Source organism: Lissotriton helveticus, chromosome 4_1 (genome assembly GCF_964261635.1).
Source record: "Lissotriton helveticus chromosome 4_1, aLisHel1.1, whole genome shotgun sequence".
Classification (NCBI taxonomy): Eukaryota; Metazoa; Chordata; class Amphibia; order Caudata; family Salamandridae; genus Lissotriton; species Lissotriton helveticus.
Window position 1 is genome coordinate 68,012,272 of NC_136063.1, and position 19,676 is coordinate 68,031,947.

Below are 19,676 nucleotides of genomic sequence, written 5' to 3' on the forward strand. Positions count from 1 at the left end.
GATCAGCAAGAGTCAACACTTTATTTTATGTCTTTATTTCACTTCACATCAGCGTAACTGTTGGAAATACAAATGTCCAGAGACCAAGTAAGATGGAAGCAGGTCTGTTTATTAACCATCCACTCTCCTCACTGGAGAGTGCCTCAACATACCATGGCAAGCTTCAGGGTGGGGCAAACCAACAGGGATCATAGGGGAAGGGGTGGATGGAACATACCATTAGGGAGATTAATTACAACACTACTCCTTCTGTGGTAAATAAATAAATAATACCCTATTTTTGACTAGACTTATAGCATAACAGATAGCTCAATAAATAAGAGTCAAGATTCGAGGTAGTAGGAGTTTCTGCAGGTTTATTACAGCATAAGGACAGGATCAGGACAACCTGCATGGGAATAGGACAATAAGGCCCAGCAGGACAACTGGGGCCCAGCAGGGGAAAAGAGGCCCAGCAGCTGCTGGGGCTAGGTCTGGGATGAGCGCGCTAACATTTAATAACAAAACATTGACTTATATACATAGCGCAAACACATAGCATTACATTGCAGTAGGCGTAACAGTAGGTGGAGTAGGAGGCGTGACGCGTAGCAGTCGCGAGAGATAAGAGAAATAAGAGGTGTAACTAGGAGTTTACTTAGACATGTGATGCAAAACGTAACAGAATATGTCATGAATGGGCGGAAACATTGGAGGGGGCTACCTAAGGAGCCGGGACCTCTAACCTAATGGTGCGCGAAAACTGACAATGACGTGTTACTAGGAGAAGCTGGGGGCTACGAACTCTGTGCTAGGAGCAGAGACTAGAGTCTGGAGGGTCGGAGCGACATGTACCTAAACCCTATCTGGTATCTACTGTTTAGGGAACATGTTGATATAAACTAGAAGTCATGAGGGGAAAAGCTAACTTGATTCTAAGACTGGACCATGCATTATTCTACATGTAGTGCGTGATGAAGAATACTAAATGACCATTAAACACAGTATTTCTCTAACATGGAGACGAGAAGGCTAGACAATGACGGAAACTATTGATGCAGTTCAGTAGCTTAGGAATGCAGAGGAGGAGGACTGAACTGATAGCAGGAACTATAACATACTTTTGGCAGACTCAGAGGCAGAGCCGGGGTGCACCGGGCACTGCAAGGCAGGAAGTAAGTGAAGGGTCGAGGATACAGGTGGGGGCTGTATCGCTCCTTAGCGAGGCTTTCAGGAGACAGGAGCTGAATCTGTGGTCCGGGCCCTTTTGAGGCCTGGAAACGGAGACTTTATAATTGAATAACGTGCACACTGAGAAACGTGGCAACATTACTTACATAGGCCTGATATTCGTAGTATTTACGAGGACTGGAAACTAACATACTAGAGGTGGACACAACTGTAATTGCGTCTTTAATCAGAAATGGGGAATAACATATGCATATTGATCATGCACACATAACATATGATGGATAAGGCGTAGGGACACAGAACATGGCAAAATTTACTTTTCCACATTCCCTCCTTGTCACTACGTTTCCATCAGGAAACATCAATATTCATGATACCGTCTATCATTTCATACAGTACCATTTGCTCGTCTCGAATTGTCTTGGAACGAGATTTAGAACGGGGCTTGGGACTGGGAATACAAGAGGTAGCACACATGCTGCAAATCACAGGGCCACATTGTATACAGAGGCAGCAGCTAAATATGATCGCTACTGCAATACCTAAAAAGGACAGGACTTTCCAACCCCACGCGGAAATTATATTCCAGAACCAACCGGACCATGTCCAGGTGCCTAGATCTTGGTGTAACAGATGGGCAATTTTATGGAGTCTGGTTATAGCTGAATAAACAGACGGCGCGTTATTAGGAATGAAAATACAACAACTGGATCCGAGAATTCTACAGGCCCCGCCCCTATCGGCCAGTATGACGTCAAGGACGAGACGATTCTGTAAAACGACAATTCTCATAAAGGATTGCTCTTCAGTTAAGTTACCTAGAGCGGAGGCAGTCTCATCTACTACTGCTTCAAGGGTTCTTGTTAACCTACGAATAAGCTTACTATTTACAACTGTACCTAAATAAGGGAAAACACCTTTATCTATATCAATGAATTGCTCTGCGGCAGTTTCAGTATAATCGACAATCGGGAGATTTCTCTTGTGTCTAGTGTGTACTAAGAAAGAATTCCTATGATAGTCAGGTGGGGCTAGAAAAACAGGTGGCAGTAGGAAAGCAATGTAACAGGTTCCCTCCCAATCGAGGGGCAGACGGACATATGCAGTTTGACCACAAATAAAATAAGAATGACGTGAAGCTTTGAAAATAGATTTCCCACTGTCACTATACTGGATAACAGTAGTACATTCACTATGACCTATATGTACAGAACCATAACTACGGACACATAATTCGCCTTTGACTGGTAGTACTGAAATAGCGGGTGAGTCTGGAGTAGTATCAGACTGAACATTCAGAACCATGAAATTCGACGAATAATTTCCTAAATTATATACTTCATTTTCTAAATCTAAACCTGTTCTGTGGGGGAAACCTTGCTTGTCTGGGAAACATGTACTGTTAAGAAAAGACATATCTGTTGAGGATGACGTTAACGTGGACCATGCTCCACACGAACCATTGTGTGAGAATGGATAAGGAAAGAGTGGCAGAACTCCCTTCGGTGTCTGGAAAGGGGGGAGTCGACCACACACCCAACAATTAGTGGCATTGCTGGTCTGGTGTGAATAATGTAACATACGGATAAATGTGTTATTACGCATAGCGAGGCGGTATGCATATTCGTGAGGAGGCAGATCACTAAACGTGTGCTCTACTGTAGCATGAGCAGACATATTTACATGAGGAACTGAAAAACACAGATAGAAAGCATAGCTGGTGCAGGAAGCCATTATGCTGATGAATAATACGAAACTCAGAAAAACTATACATTTGATTGAACTTTGACTGACTCTCTCACTATGGGGGTCTATTTTATACATGTCAGAAACAGTCTAACCGTTTCACCTAGGGGAGGACTTATACAATCAAACTGGCTGACTTATTAGACCTGAGCTTTAACTTATACTCCTGTTGCGGAGTTTTCTCTAACAAGGGAGGGGTTGTAATAATGTCTTGTGCGGGACAATCCTTTAAAACAATGTTCTGGCAATCCTTCGAATCCTGGGAAATGTTCTTGGAAATGTTTTTGAAGACTGGTTTCGATCCTTTGAAAAGTTTTACATGAGAAAGGTGGACCCACCCCTTCCTGCCTTCCAACTTGACGGCAGTTCGGGTGGTCAAGAGGACCTGACGTGGCTCCTTCCAACGTGGTTCCAGCGGACTTGATCTGTCGAAATTTCTGATCATCACTAGGGAGCCTGGAACGATCTCGTGCGGTGCCACCTCGGTATTATCTGGAAATGCGGCGGCAACCTGTGAACGACATGAGTTGAGGGCAGACATCAAGGAAGCTAGGTAATCTGTCAGCATATTACATGAAACATCGGTAATACTTCGGGGTCTAGGAGTACCCCACATATTAGGGGGGCGGCCGAAAACGACCTCATACGGGGACAGACCTGATCTGGAATGTGCGACCATACGCATGTAAAACAGAGCGACTGGCAAAGCTACTAACCAGTCCACACCCTTGTCTTTACAGACTTTTGCTATACGGATTTTCAGAGTCTGATTATGCCTTTCGACTAGTCCAGCTGCTTCTGGATGGCGTACACAATGGAACTTCCACTGGTACCCTAACAAAAGGGAAACGTGTTTCATGAGTTCAGATGAGAATGGCTGGCCGTTATCAGAATATACGACTCTAGGGAGTCCACATCTAGGGAAGAATTCACGAACCAACTGCTTGGCAGTGGTCGCGGCTGTGTAATCTGGGACTGGATATGCTTCTGTCCATCTGGACAAAGCGCATACAACTACAAGGACATACTTGAAACCTCGACATCGCTCCATCTGAATATAATCCATCTGGAGGACCTCAAAAGGGTGGTCAGGGGGCTGGAAACCACCTTGTTCCACCGGGACACTTTTACCTGGATTAAACTGGCAACATATCATACAGGTACGGACTTTCTGCTTGGCTGCAGCTCGTAAATGCTTGTTGAACCAAATGTTCTGGATACTGTCTAACATAGCTTTTTCTCCTAAATGTGCTGGACTATGTGCGGTATTGATAATAACTTGAACCATAGAATCGGGGAGAAACCATGTGGCTCTACCCTTCGTTAACCATCCTTGATCTGTCTGGACCCCTCCTTGTACAGACCATTTCTTGATTTCATCAGGAGTAGCATGTGACTGGATATCTATGACATCTTGAGTAGGGTCCTTAACTGTCATGCATGTAATCGGATCTGGAGTATGTGTCAGATTAACTGGAATGTCTGGAGTCTGTGCTGTAAGCTTGGCTGTGCGGTCTGCTAAATCATTACCTTGGGAAATAATGTCAGTGACTTTCGTATGTGCTTTGCACTTCATGATAGCAATAGATGTCGGTAAATGTATGGCATCTAACAGGGCTTGAATAAGGAGACCATGCTGAATCTTGGTTCCATGAGAAGTCATAAAACCTCTCTCCTGCCAGAGCACTCCGAAGTCGTGTACAACTCCGAATGCGTAACGTGAATCTGTGTAAACATTAACTTTCAGGTTCTTGGCATGTATACAGGCTTGTGTCAGAGCGACTAGCTCTGCTGCTTGAGCGGACAGGGTATCAATACGGTGTGTTTCAATAACTTCAGTGTCAGTAGTCACTGCATACGCGGCGACTAGTTCTCCTGTACTAGTTCTCATACATGAACCATCCACATAAAGTGTCAGGTCAGGATCTGGTAACGGAATGTCTGTCAGGTCTTGTCTTGGCTTTGTCGTAATGTTAACTACTTCCACACAATCATGTGTGTCTGGATTTGAACTAACTGATGGTAACAGTGTAGCAGGATTCAGGACGTTGCAGCGTCTAATTTCTATGTGCGGCTGGAACAGTGTCAATTCATAACCTGTTAAACGTGCAATTGTCAAGTGCTGAGTTTGTGTTCGGTTTAAAAGAACTTCTACTGAATGTGGAACTTGTACTGTCAAGGAATGTCCTAAAACTATAGAATCACTTTGTCTGATAGCTAGTGCTGTGGCTGCAACTGACTTGAGGCACGCAGGCAACGCTTGGGCGACTGGATCTAATGTGCTAGAAAAATAAGCACAGGGCTTGTATTGACCTGCTTGATCTTGTGTGAGGACAGATAATGCTGTACCTTCGCGTTCAGTAACGAAAAGTGTAAAAGGCTTACTGTAGTTCGGTGTAGCTAGAACTGGAGCTTGACATAGGGCTTTCTTTAACTCGTTGAAACTAAGTGTATGGTCAGATGTCCAAGGGAGGACAGTCGATACGGCTGCCTCCTGTGTCGTTAACTGTATCAGTGGCTTGGCTAGGAATGCATACTGGGGAATCCATTGTCTACAATAAGAAGTAAGGCCGATAAAGGCACGTACCTCCTTCTGGGTTCTTGGCTGGGGAAGACTCGCTATTAACTGGATACGGTCGGGTGTCAACTGCCTACCCCTCTTGGACAGCAAGTGTCCTAAGTACACCACTTGCTGGACACAGAATTGAAGCTTCGAAGGTGACACCTTGTGCCCCATCTCGGCTAGAAAATACAGAACTGTAAGTGATGCTCGCTCGCAAGCACGGTCAGAACGGGCTGTGATCAGTAGATCATCGACATACTGGAGCAGGGCAGTGTCAGTTGGCATGTGAATGTTGTCTAGTTGTCTCTTGAGTGCTTGACTGTAAATACTAGGGCTTTCTGTGAAACCTTGAGGAGCGCGTGTAAACATATAGCTCCTTCCATTTAAACAAAATCCGAAAAGAAACTGGCTGTCTGGATGAATTGGAACACTAAAAAATGCATTCTTGAGGTCAATAACAGTGAAAAACATGGCTTCGGAATCAATGGCTGTTAACAGGGAAGAAATGTCTGGAACAACTGGGTACTGAGGAATAATACATTTGTTAAGCTCTCGTAAATCAATCACTAATCGATATACTGGGGGTGCATTTGGATCAGTACGTTTCATGACTGGAATGATCGGAGAATTACACACGTTGGAGTCAGTTTCTACAACTACTCCTTGAGCCATGAGCTCGTCAATAATTTTGGATAAGGCTGCTACAGCCTCAGGTGGCAATCTGTACTGCCTGATTCGTGGTAACACTACACCTGGTTTGAGAGTCACACGATAGGGTGTGATTTGCATGTAACCTACATCAGTTGGACCTTGCGCCCATAAATGCTGCGGAACATTAGACAATCTTGAATCAAAATCTCGTAATACATAGTGACCCTTAAAGTCACGTAGGAACAGACGTATTCCCTCTGGGGAACAGCAAATAACTGCACCTAATTCTTTCAGTGTCTTAATACCTAATAGATTTTCTGGACATGACTTAGTAAGTAACAGATCAGTAGTACGGGACAATGGACCTACTTCTAGAGTAACTGGCTTAGATATTTCATTAACTATGGGTTTTCCTGAAAATCCAAGGGAAACATTTCTTGAGCCTGAGAGCGGAGCCCCTGGAACTTCGGCGTGACTAATTGTGGTCCTACTTGCCCCTGTATCGATCAAAAACTTTCTGTCTTTCCCTAATACTTGACTATGAACATAGGGACCTTCTTGGTCTACAGGTATCTCGATGAGAGGCAAGCCTACCTCCCTCTCTAGGCTGTTTCATGAATATGATTGGTACTCTGGATACTCGGACTGTGCATACTGGTACATCTGCGATGTAACGTGCTGTGTTGCAGCAATGGGCTGCGGTACTGTAACTGTCTGTGGTGCATTCTGTGGCTGAGGAATCTGTGAAACTTGTTCTTGTCTCGGCGGACGTGGTCTTTCTTTAGTCTTACCGGTAGCTATGTTGTGTTTCAGAACTGCACACTCGTTTATAAAATGACCTGGCTGTTTACAATAATTGCAGTTCCCTTTAACGGGAGCTGTAGGATGACTGGCTTGATTCGGACCCCTCTTCTGACTGTCTTGAGGAACAGATTGTGCAACTAGCACTTTCATTTTCGTGTCTTTCATACGTTTTCTCTCGTGTTCTTGCTCTTCCCTGATTCTATTCTGGTGATACTGGAGCATCTGGAGCATCTGGGACGGAGTATTTGCTTGCCAGGTGCTTTCGACTTTCAAAACTCGGTTTTTAATTTGTGGACTTGAATTCTCGACTAATTTGGTAACGAAAAGATGAGGGTATGACTCACTACTTGTCTTGAGACCACTGTTAATACTGAAACATTTCTCAAATCTAGAATAAAAATCACTAATATCCTCATCTTGTTTCTGTTTACAGGCTGAGATTGCATCCCAGTCTTCTTTCCTAGTTGTCAATAATCTGGGTAAAACTTGAATCAATAATTCTGGTAATTCTTTACATTTATCTCCAAGACCGGTACCTGGTACTCGTGCCTTGTCTTCAGCTTCTAGAGCTGCCCAATCGATCTTTTTCTCTCCCACCTCCCATTCTTTTTCCTTTAACTTTTCATACACCCCTGCGGGTAGCAGGACCTTTAACATTTTAATGATATCTGGGTAAGTGTATTCTCCCATACGGAGCATGTCTTTTAATTCTCTATGGAACCCTGCTGGATCTTTGTCGTGACAGGGGATTAATTTCTTCATTTCAAGAAGTTCCATCTTTGATATCGGAGTGTATACAAACACTCGTTGCATTACGCCACCCGCCCCTTGGACTGGGTGGACTTCTCGTAGCGGATTCTGTCTGTCTATGTAGAATGGTTTACTTTCTGGGGGTGAGACATGAACAAAGTGCGGGTTCAGGAACGTTCTATACTTGTGGCGCTGTTCTAGAATGACACTAATTAAATCGGTACCTAGACCTCTCCATCTGTACTGGAGTAACTCGTTCAGGATATCATGCAACGGGCCTGGATCAGAATGTTGACCCTCATACAGGGTAATGAGGTGCTGGATCATATACATACCCACCAGTCGTTGCTCGGCTGGGGGCAGTTTCAGAAACATTTGTGCCACTATTTCGTCTGGAAAAGTGGTAGAATCAGTAATCCATCGGACTGCTGATCGGGCTAGTTCTTGTTCGTGCATGGTGCTTAATTCGCTATAACCGACTCGTGATTTCAGAATGTGATCGGTAGCTTGAAATACTTGTTCTAGAGAACCTCGTTCTGGTGCTGGACGATGAAAAATAGACTTAGGTTCTAGACGTAAATGGCGATCTGGAAATCTGGATTTTCCTACATACGCTATTCTGGCGGGATTCTCGTCTTCCTCTTCAGGATCAGAGATACTTTCTTTCTCGCTTACTTGTGCTGCTTTACGCTGTTCGTGTAACCTTATTATTTCTTTACGAATTTTCTTGTACATACTTTCCATGGCACTAATGGTCTTGTGCTTACCCTCGGCTATATTATCACTCCACCTTGTTAAGATTCTCATTTCGGCGGGATCTTTAGACGGATAATCTTGTTCTCTTATTAGACAATTGATCAGGAACTTTAATACCATGAGCTGAATCTCGGCTTTCCTTTGAGACATAATCTCGCCAATACTTTCTGGATCATCCCCTGTACGGATGAAACGATATATTCTGTCTAGATCTTCTTTCATATTTGGTAAGGTGACTAGATACTCGGTCACCCTTCTTAAGCGTACGGAATATAAAACCATATTATACTCGCCTGGGACTGTGTCATAGACACATTCGGCAAGGGCTTGTCTGATTTCTGTAACAGACTTATTACTTTTAGGAGTACGTTGTGATGCTTGAGCATGTAATTCGAGTGCTGATAGACGCTTGTGTGGCGGTGGGGTTTGAGGAGGACCTCCTCCTGCGGCCCCTAGACTGGAATCGTCGACTGACATTCTTCGTGCTTGCAGGGTCGGTAATTGTAACGTGGGCTGAACTTGTATGACAGGCTGACCCGGGGGTACCGTAACAGGTACTCCGGTGTCTGGAGGAACGGGAAATGCCTGATTTACAGGGACAGGTGGAGCGCGAACTGGATTTGCATATTCTGGAACTGTGTCGTCCAAATAGGACGAAATAAAAATATCAGCTGCGGTCGGTTGGTGACGTAGCTTGGTCGGAACTAATAGTGGCGGGAAATTACTGGGTGCCTCTGGGGTCGCTTTTGGCAAGCCTTCGGCAAGGAGAGGATACATACCCTTAATAAGGGCATGCCTCTGTCTGTCTGACTGTTCGACTTTGACTTGTTCACCTATCTCGATTAATTCTCTTTCTTGGGCTCGTTCTTGGGATTCTCTACTTAACTCTGACTTTCTGACTTCCTTTTCCGTTCTTCTATGCGCTTCCTTACGCCATAACTCGATGGCATCTTTCTGTGACTGTCTGGCTTTCTTTTTCCATAATGCTTCTTCTACTCGCATGATACATTCGGCATCCCATGTACCCGATACGGGCCATCTATACTTTTCTTCTAACTGTTTGGTATACTCTACCCATAAATCTAGATACAATATGGCGCTTATGCCATGTTTCTGATACATAAAGTGACCTGGACTGTCCCTAGGCGGAACAGGAACTGCTGCTTCCAGCAGACCCTTTCTAGTTTTTAACTGACGTAACTTGGAAAAGAGCGGCATTCTAAACTTGAATCGGAACACAATACAATACACGAAAAACAATAACAATTGGGAAAACAATTCAGGCATACCACGACATTGGAAATACATTAAACAATATCATAACATAACAGTTCGAACAGAATACTACCTGAAAATACTGAAAACAGAAACAGAACAGAATTCTCGAGAACGGAACAGACTAGAGTTACTGGATGCACTGCTGTAACAGTACGGAACATACCGGTCCCATAAAGGAACGCATCAAGACCCGTATCCACCTAGGTGAACACTTCGTTTGTGGGCTTGGGTACCACCAACCCACGGACCAGGAGTCAATTTAGACTGACCCTGTCTAGACACTACCCCAGCAATGGTACTCACCGGGCAGCACGGAACGGAAGGCCTCGAACGGGACCGGACTACGACGGACTTCGGACTTCGGACTTCAGTTACGGGTGGGCCTCCGGATACCTCGGACCTTGGACTCTCGGCTTGGGCTCTGGTCGGGACTCGCCGCGTTCCTCCACCGTCTCGTTCGGATGCTGGACCGCCTCCTCCGTCTCCTCCGTGGGCCTGAGGGATACTTGAAGCAGAAATATCTGCACTTGGCCAGTATGGTTCCGTCACGACTGCAGAGGGTCAGGGGGTCGGCGTGGCTTCACCGACGCATGGGGAAAGGGCAAGTCCCTGTTCGGGCGCCATTATGTGGTAAATAAATAAATAATACCCTATTTTTGACTAGACTTATAGCATAACAGATAGCTCAATAAATAAGAGTCAAGATTCGAGGTAGTAGGAGTTTCTGCAGGTTTATTACAGCATAAGGACAGGATCAGGACAACCTGCATGGGAATAGGACAATAAGGCCCAGCAGGACAACTGGGGCCCAGCAGGGGAAAAGAGGCCCAGCAGCTGCTGGGGCTAGGTCTGGGATGAGCGCGCTAACATTTAATAACAAAACATTGACTTATATACATAGCGCAAACACATAGCATTACATTGCAGTAGGCGTAACAGTAGGTGGAGTAGGAGGCGTGACGCGTAGCAGTCGCGAGAGATAAGAGAAATAAGAGGTGTAACTAGGAGTTTACTTAGACATGTGATGCAAAACGTAACAGAATATGTCATGAATGGGCGGAAACATTGGAGGGGGCTACCTAAGGAGCCGGGACCTCTAACCTAATGGTGCGCGAAAACTGACAATGACGTGTTACTAGGAGAAGCTGGGGGCTACGAACTCTGTGCTAGGAGCAGAGACTAGAGTCTGGAGGGTCGGAGCGACATGTACCTAAACCCTATCTGGTATCTACTGTTTAGGGAACATGTTGATATAAACTAGAAGTCATGAGGGGAAAAGCTAACTTGATTCTAAGACTGGACCATGCATTATTCTACATGTAGTGCGTGATGAAGAATACTAAATGACCATTAAATACAGTATTTCTCTAACATGGAGACGAGAAGGCTAGACAATGACGGAAACTATTGATGCAGTTCAGTAGCTTAGGAATGCAGAGGAGGAGGACTGAACTGATAGCAGGAACTATAACATACTTTTGGCAGACTCAGAGGCAGAGCCGGGGTGCACCGGGCACTGCAAGGCAGGAAGTAAGTGAAGGGTCGAGGATACAGGTGGGGGCTGTATCGCTCCTTAGCGAGGCTTTCAGGAGACAGGAGCTGAATCTGTGGTCCGGGCCCTTTTGAGGCCTGGAAACGGAGACTTTATAATTGAATAACGTGCACACTGAGAAACGTGGCAACATTACTTACATAGGCCTGATATTCGTAGTATTCACGAGGACTGGAAACTAACATACTAGAGGTGGACACAACTGTAATTGCGTCTTTAATCAGAAATGGGGAATAACATATGCATATTGATCATGCACACATAACATATGATGGATAAGGCGTAGGGACACAGAACATGGCAAAATTTACTTTTCCACACTTCCCATAGGGTGACACACAGCATGGAACGGAATATCCCCAAACGGAATAGGGCAGTAACATAGCACAATAAAAGGAAAAGAACAGAACACAGAACATTACTCATGTGCCTTCACAATCTTGTCAAAGCTCCACCATTGGCCATTCTCAAGTTGGACCACATTCTTAAGCACTTTAACAATTTTACAAGGCATGTAATATTTACTTTGTGTAACTCCCACCTTGGTGTTCTTTCTGGCTTGAACTCTATCACCTACCTCCCACTTAGAGTCCTTCACCCCGTGTTTAGTGTCATACCACTGTTTGTACTTATCTTGGTGGAGTTGGACTTTCTCTGCCCTTGCCCCCTGGTCCGCTACCCTGGGCTCACCCCCACTCAGCCAACTGGGATTCAACTTTGTGCAAGGTTCGCGCCCACGCAGCGCCACAAAAGGTGAGATGCCTGTGACCTTATTAGGGGAGGTGTGATACGCCCATATGCACCTTCTAAGGGACACCTCTACATCATGCCCGTTGGTTGCCGCCAATTGAATATTTTCCTTTATGATTCTGTTTGCCCGTTCGGCTAAACCATTGGCTTTGGGGCAATATAGTGTAGCAGGGTTTCTGTTCTCCCACAGAACTGTGCACAGAGGATTGGAACCTCAGCGAATTAGGGTGACCCAAAACTCACCTTAGTACCCAACAAACCCCTTACCGAGCTAGCTACAGTGTCTCATTGGTCATAACAAACTCCCAATGTTTAGACAAACCAGAACATGAGCTTACAATACCTCAGGTTACGTGGAACACATGAGCACTCTTTCGTTATACAATCATTACAAACCAGAACATGGAGTAAAGAAGAACACATGAGCATTTGAAATGTTTATTTACTAATGCCGTCTTCTCAGGCGCAGTATCTTAGATAATACAAGTAAACATATTATCAGAAGCAAAGTTACCAGCATAGTTACTAGTCCATAGAAAGCAAACGGTGACAGCATGCTAACATGCTGTAATGAATAAGAGTTAACAACACTTATTTCTCACTCTCCCTAACACACATATTATATTATTATCTAAGAAGGTCTCTTTGGGTTGAATTAGGGCGGGCCCATACCTCAGTGTCCTATAATGAAGGGATCACATCAGCATACACCAGCTCTCTCTGCATGCGAACAGCATCAAGTGTGTTTGTGTGCCTCAAGCAAAGCAATATAAAAACCCGCCTCAAGCCCAAAGTTGGCAGAAGCTGCACTTATGTTATGTCTATGAAGGCGCGAAAATCAGACCTCATAACAATTCTGTATTGTGTTGTTCCTGAAGCTTCAGCACTCTCTGCACAGACATAGTTTATTAAGCAAAGCTGATATCAGAGTAATAACATATTATTCTCATGTAAACCACAACAAACTACTAGGTTGAAAGCTAAATCAACAATTAAGTGTCGTGTGCAGAAGCAGCAAAAGGAAAAATGGCGTTTAAACATTTAATGAGCCTATCCTAACTTAACACATTATAAAGATATACAGTAGCTATATGACACCCCCCCCATGATCCGAGGACGGATAAGATAAGATAAGGGCAACTTCATGAAAGCAGAGTTCAAGAACTGTGAGCCATGAATGTATTGTAAAAAAAAATTGAATATTTTGCTCAAGTCAATAGGTCTGGGAAATTAATCAGTGTACTAAAAATCGCAAAAATATGTAAGCTGAAATTCAAGTGGCTGGATTTAAACCATGGAAAAGTGTTTAAGACAAGACCGTATAAGCAAAATATGCAGCAACAGCCTCAAGCATGAAATCACCGTCATCATCCGAAAACAGTTCAGCCATCCAATTCAAAAGCGGAAAAGAACATACATGTTCCTCAAGTATCGGTGCCTCTATTACCATCATAGGACAACTCGGTGGGTTCTCAAGAAAGCTCAGTTCCAAGAAATCATGCGCTGCTGCGAATACGTTCCAGGGACCCATTAGTCCATGCATCGCTGCCAAGCCCATAATCCTTTTGTCAGAACAAACCAACTTGTGAGTAGTGATAGGACTCATCAGCTGATTAAAATCGACGTCAGGAGAAACCGGTCCACAGAGACACAAATCAATGGCCCAATCAAAATCACAGCTCAGGCAGTGAAATACAGGCTGGACACAGGTGAAGTAGGAAAATCGGAACGATAATCCATATGCCGTGCTCAAAATCGCCAACGGCAGTGTGCCAAAATATTCAAGCATCCGGTTGCGAAACAGCGGCAACAGGGGCTGGGCGGGTTCTTCCACATGTTGGGCATCCATATTTAAGGAAGCAAAGAACAATTAGGACGCCTGCCGCTAGTGCCAGTAAAACCGGGAATCCACCAAACAGACTCGAAAAGATGGAATGAAAGAAACTAGGGATCACTCCAAATATTTTTTCAAATGAAGTCACAAGGCCGCTGCTAACTGTTTTGAAAAAATGCGCCAGCCCAGTTGTGGAGGACGCGTTAAAGATAGAATGTATCATTTCGCCAAAATGCAACGGTAAATCAGTATTTAAAAGGGCCTGAACCTCCGTCCGGGTGTTAGCTATGTGAAGCACGAAAGTTTCCCGAGCTGAACTCAAGGCCACTTCTTTCTGGGACAATAGAGCCCTTGGTCTGCTCATGCCGTTGAACTGTGCTTTCAAGGTTGGGATGCGCTGCCAAATGGAAACCTCCCTATTTTCATGTGTGGGTGGGTACAGGACATTTCTGCAGCAAACGACACGCTCAATTACGGTTACTACATAAGCTACACCTTTAATTAACCCGCAACAATCTTCATTATTTAAAAGTAAATAACTTCCGTTCCCCAATAAGGTAAAAGTCGGGGTGATTGCTGGGACAGGAGTTCCTTTCAAAACACATGCTAAGTTCGGTCTGTCCTGGTTACAAGAGCCATGTAATTGTATGTGCCTACACATTAACGAGTGATCTGGAGTTTCTGTACATTCCTCCCCATTCAGATAAACTTCTTGGCCGTCTTTCAAACATCTATAAGTGAAAGGAAGGGACCATACTTCGTGGAGAAATGTACTACCTAAAGGCTCATATCGACCTATGGCAACATATTTCATACAATTTGTAAATTTATACAAAGCAAAAGGTAAAGTTATCAAACCGTGGATAACCCACGTTGCAGGGGAGGCTTCTGCCACAGAAAAAGGTAAGGACTCTAATCTCTCAATATGTAACATAGAAAAAGAAGCATCTCGCATAGAAAGCAAGCGCTGCTTGTCAGTTAAATTAAAGGGTGCAAATAGAGAAGAAACATTCATGTAGGTCCATGGCACCTTGCCAGATTTAAGGGTTTGAAGGGTCCATGCAAATTGCATGATAGAACGTAATTGATTCTGACCATGATACAACACAGAACCTTCATCATGCACAATATCCACTACAGAAGACACCATGTTATCTAAAGTGTAAATGCGGGAAGAAAGCGTGTTAATACTATTGTCAACTACAGCAAGCACTTTCTCTAGATTTGCTTGATCTATAGCTCTAAGTCGTGTCGCTGCCTCAATCTGTGAGGTCTTCCAGATTTCATTGTAAATAGCATATATCCATCTTTTTGATCTACCACTAGCCGGGCCTTTTATGAAATCATTCAAATCAACATCATCATTCAGCTTTGCAAGATGTAATTTAACTGCAGACAATTTAGAATGTTTCAGCCAACTCTGACACAATTTACCGACAGAGTAAGTTGTGACAGAATGTTCAGTTTCAAAACGTGGATCAGGTCTGACCTGTGTAAAGCCATCAGACAAACCCAGAAAACGATGCTGGCATGAATCAGCACTCCTGTGCCACACCAGCCAACCTTTAGGGTCTATACTGGAAATGTTAAAGGATGAATTCAGCAATAGGGTCTGTAAGTCCCTAATTGAAAACTGAGTATAATTACTCCAGCCAGAATATTCCTCTAATTCCGGAATAATAGGAAAATTTAGTTTTTTAGAAGTAGCCAATCCAAAGAATGTTGTCTGTGAAATAGTGGAATTCAAAAACAACATTTGGTTCGGGATGAGACATGCACGGTGCAAAGCCTCAGTGCCTTGTACCTGCCAGATTTTCGAACCCCAAACTGATTTTAGGTCAATAGCTTCCTTCCATAATTCATAGCCGCCAACAGCCAGTTGATCTAGAAAGGACTTCGAGTACAATAATTTAGTATCGGTAAGTCTAACCTTGGACATAGGCTTCTGTGTCATTTTGAAATAAAAGGACTCGGGATTAGACTGATTGAAGTCAGTAAAATAAGTGTACTTTTTCAAAAAAGTACTAGAACTGCCTTGTTTAGGAGCTGGGCAATGTTCCCATTGTGTATAATTTACAGTATTCCTTCTGGATGTTGTTTTATGCAAGAAGTGATTGCCAAACTGTTGAAAGCAAAACAAATCACCATAATTAGCAGATTCTAAGTATAAATCCTCAGCATCAAAGGCAGCATAGTATTTCAAATCCGAAAACAAAGACTCTACGGCCTGAACATCCCAATCATCAGAACGTATGTTTTGTTTCACCACATCCGCCATATTAACTCTAAGCACATTAGGGACATTAACAACCTCAGTAGGCCCATGAATTTGAAATCTAACGGCATCCCACACTATCCCATCAAGGACAGGCCAAGCAGTGATGTTAACAAAAGTCAAGTCTCTTCTCAGTCTGTGTGCAGAATGCGATGAGGACAGGGGGGCCAATGTTCCATTGAGATGTCGAATGCATGTTCTTTCCTCGACATAGTGTCCATTTACCAACCGGAAGAAATAAAACACAAATCCAATTGACATAAAAAGGTAAATCTAAAAAAGCACCAGCCAAATGTATGTCCAAAGGGGAATTAAAAAATGTTTTTTAAATAAGCTGGCATAAACTGCAAAACGCGAGGGTTTCTTTGAGCCATTGGAAACAGTGTCAAAAGAAAATCTCGATTCTGTGGCCAATCGTGCTTGCAAGACAGGCATGGACAAGTCAGTGGGGTAAGTATAGTCTAATTCATCATGGTCTGTACCGGGCAAAGTACTTAATAAAGGACTGGAAAATGCAGGTAATTCTATGGCCACCTCAGTTTCTCGATCAGAAGCAGTGGGCAAAACTGAATTTCTCACAATGGAAGGACAGGAAACAGCCGGTGTCATGCTAAGAAGAGTCGGCCACTCTGTGTATCTTGACATTGTCAATTGAGATAAACCTGTTTTCCTTACGACCAGGAAGTGGTGGTAAAATGACTGTTCTTGTGCCCTTCACTCCAAGTACTGGAACCGGAGCTCGATAGGAAGGACCAAACTCTTTCTTGTTTTCGATCTTCTCCCGAACCAGTTCTCCAACTTGGGGTAGCCAGCCGACTACCGGGAGCTGCAACGCAACATCCGACGTGGAGGGCAAATGTTCCTTCGCAAGACTGTCTCTGGTCTTTTGTAGATTCTGTAAAACATTGCAATGTTCATCTGCGCTAAAGGAAGTGGCGCGAACCACACAGTCTAGACCGTCAAGGTCAGGGACGTACATCTTGATGCCAAAGAGCATTTCGTATGGTGTCTGCCCACCCAGTGACCTTCTAGGGAGATTATTAAGAGCACGCTGCACGCCATAGAGGTGGGCTAGCCAGTTTCTACCAGTGCCTATAACTCGAGCTGTCAAAGATTGCTTTAAATCACGGTTCATTCGCTCCACTACACTGTTACCCTCAGGTCTGTAGGGAGACGAAAACTTGACTTGGACCCCCATCGAATTCATGGCATCCTTATACGCCTTAGAGGCGAAAGCTGGACCCTGATCCGAATGGAAAGTACCACAGGCAAAAATCCCTATAAAGATGCGCAAATCTCTAATGACAGTCCGTGAATCAGCGCTGCGATGGGGCCAGACCCACCCAAAGCGTGTGCATGAATCAACTGCAACTAAGATGTACTTATAAGCAGTATCAGATGAAAAAGGACCGCAGTGATCTAAATAAACACAACCTAGTGGTTTATTAGAAATGCACAACTGTGTCTGTGGCGGACGCGCAGCAGTCGAAGGTTTAATCTGCTGGCAAATGTCACAAAGAAGGACATAATCACGCGTCTGTTTGTACAGTCCCCTCCACCAGAAACGTTGTTGTAATTGAGTTACAGTGGCTGAGACGCTCGCATGCGCAGACGCCACACCTTCATGAGCTGCTGTAATCAAGTCAGCCCTGCGATCCGAGTTGGGAATCAAGCGTTCTCCAACTTCAGGAATTTTCACAAAAGGAACCTTTTCGGGACTTAAGTGGTATGTGTACTTCGAAGGGAACCCCGTAGGATGTTTACTTCCCTTCTCAGTGGCAGCAATTGCCGCCAAGATGTCACTATCAATCTTACTTTTGGACCGTGTAACTGCTGCAACTAAGTATGTAGACACCGCTAATTTCGCTGCTTCATCAGCAAGCGAGTTACCGACAGCGTGAACTCCTAGACGCTGGTGGCCGAGAGTATGAATTACAAAAACAAGCGGCAATTGAGCTTTAAGCTCTGCCACTCGAACCCAGATCATCTTGTGTTTTATTGTGCTACCCTCGGAATCACGAAAATCATTCTGAATCCAAAAGAACAAATTTTCATTGTAAGACTGGACACAGTAGAAAGAGTCACTTACAATAAGAGTAGTAACACTAGGATCTGCGTACTCCAACGCTAGTAGGAGAGCACGAAGCTCTGCCAATTGTGCGGTACAATCACCCAGTGGCAACGTGTGCACTTCCCTGGAGATGAACTCACCGTTCAACATAGCACCGACCACAATGTACACAAGTACTTGAAACCCACCGTCCCAGGAATAATTCTTATCACCAGGTTGGTGTGGTTATCACGAGTCAATAAAAATTTAGAAGCGAGCAGATCAGCCTGCAAAGATTGCAAGACGGCTGAGTGCTCAGGCAGCCAGCATGATTTAGAAAAAGTAGGTTGTATCAATGCATACAAAGGCTTGATACGCTGGGCATATTCCGGAACGTATGTCCTCCCGAAATTTAAAAAGCCCAGTAATGACTGTAATTTTTTCAGAGTTGTTGGAGCGCGCAACTGGGCACATTTCTCCAAGAAGTGAGGAGCCAAACCTCTACCTTCATTGTTGAGCTCATAGCCCAGGAACAACACTGTGTACTCAGCAATGTGCGATTTTGCAAAGTTAAATTTGTAACCCATATCTGCAAAGGTACAAATAATCGAATTTACACGACACAGATGCTCCCAAATTTCGTCGTCTGTGAGATATATGTCATCCACGTACGAGCAAGAATCTGGGTCGATTCTCTCCAAAAGAGAGACAATGCGTGCGGTAAAAATACCAGGACTATTCTTAAAGCCCATTGGGAGACGCCGGAATTGTTTTTGGACCCCAGCGCACGTAAAACTGGTCCATTGGGAGCTTAAGCCCTCCAAACTATGGGCATAGAAACCGTTGGAAATGTCAAGCGTAGTTTTAAAACGCTTACGCACTAGACTATCCACTAGGGCAGAGCCGTGAGTATTCTGTACTGCACAGTTACGGCAATGCGAGTTTAAATGCCGGTAATCCAATACCAAACGATATGATCCGTCAGGCTTGGTCACAGTAAAAAGAGGATTATTCATCGGTGACACACACGTTTCAATAACTCCCTGATATTCCAATTGTTCAAGGATGTTCACGACGGAAGATTTTGCTTCACGCCGAAGGGGATATTGAGGTTGAGGCTGCGGCTGAGACCGCAATGGAATTTCGTGGCAAGGAGACAATTTATCCCAACCACATTGGTTACGGTACAGAGCCGGTGCGAGAGCCCGAGCCCACTCTTCTGCAAAATGCTGCGCATGCTCTTTCGAGACAGTGTTTGCGAAACTGGGGAGGATTACCTCCTCGCCTCGCGGCGCCGCGAGCACAAAAGGTGGGGGCCAGTCAGCCTCCGAAAGCAAAATATCATACGTGGAAGACAGATTTTCCCAAAATACCCCTCTGACGGTATGCTGTATGTCACCTCCAATTAACAGGACAATTTCATAAAGTCTTTCAGGGGGAGCAAGTCTCGTATCGGCTGTTTCTATTACAACGTAGACATCAGTCGCTGTCACCCTC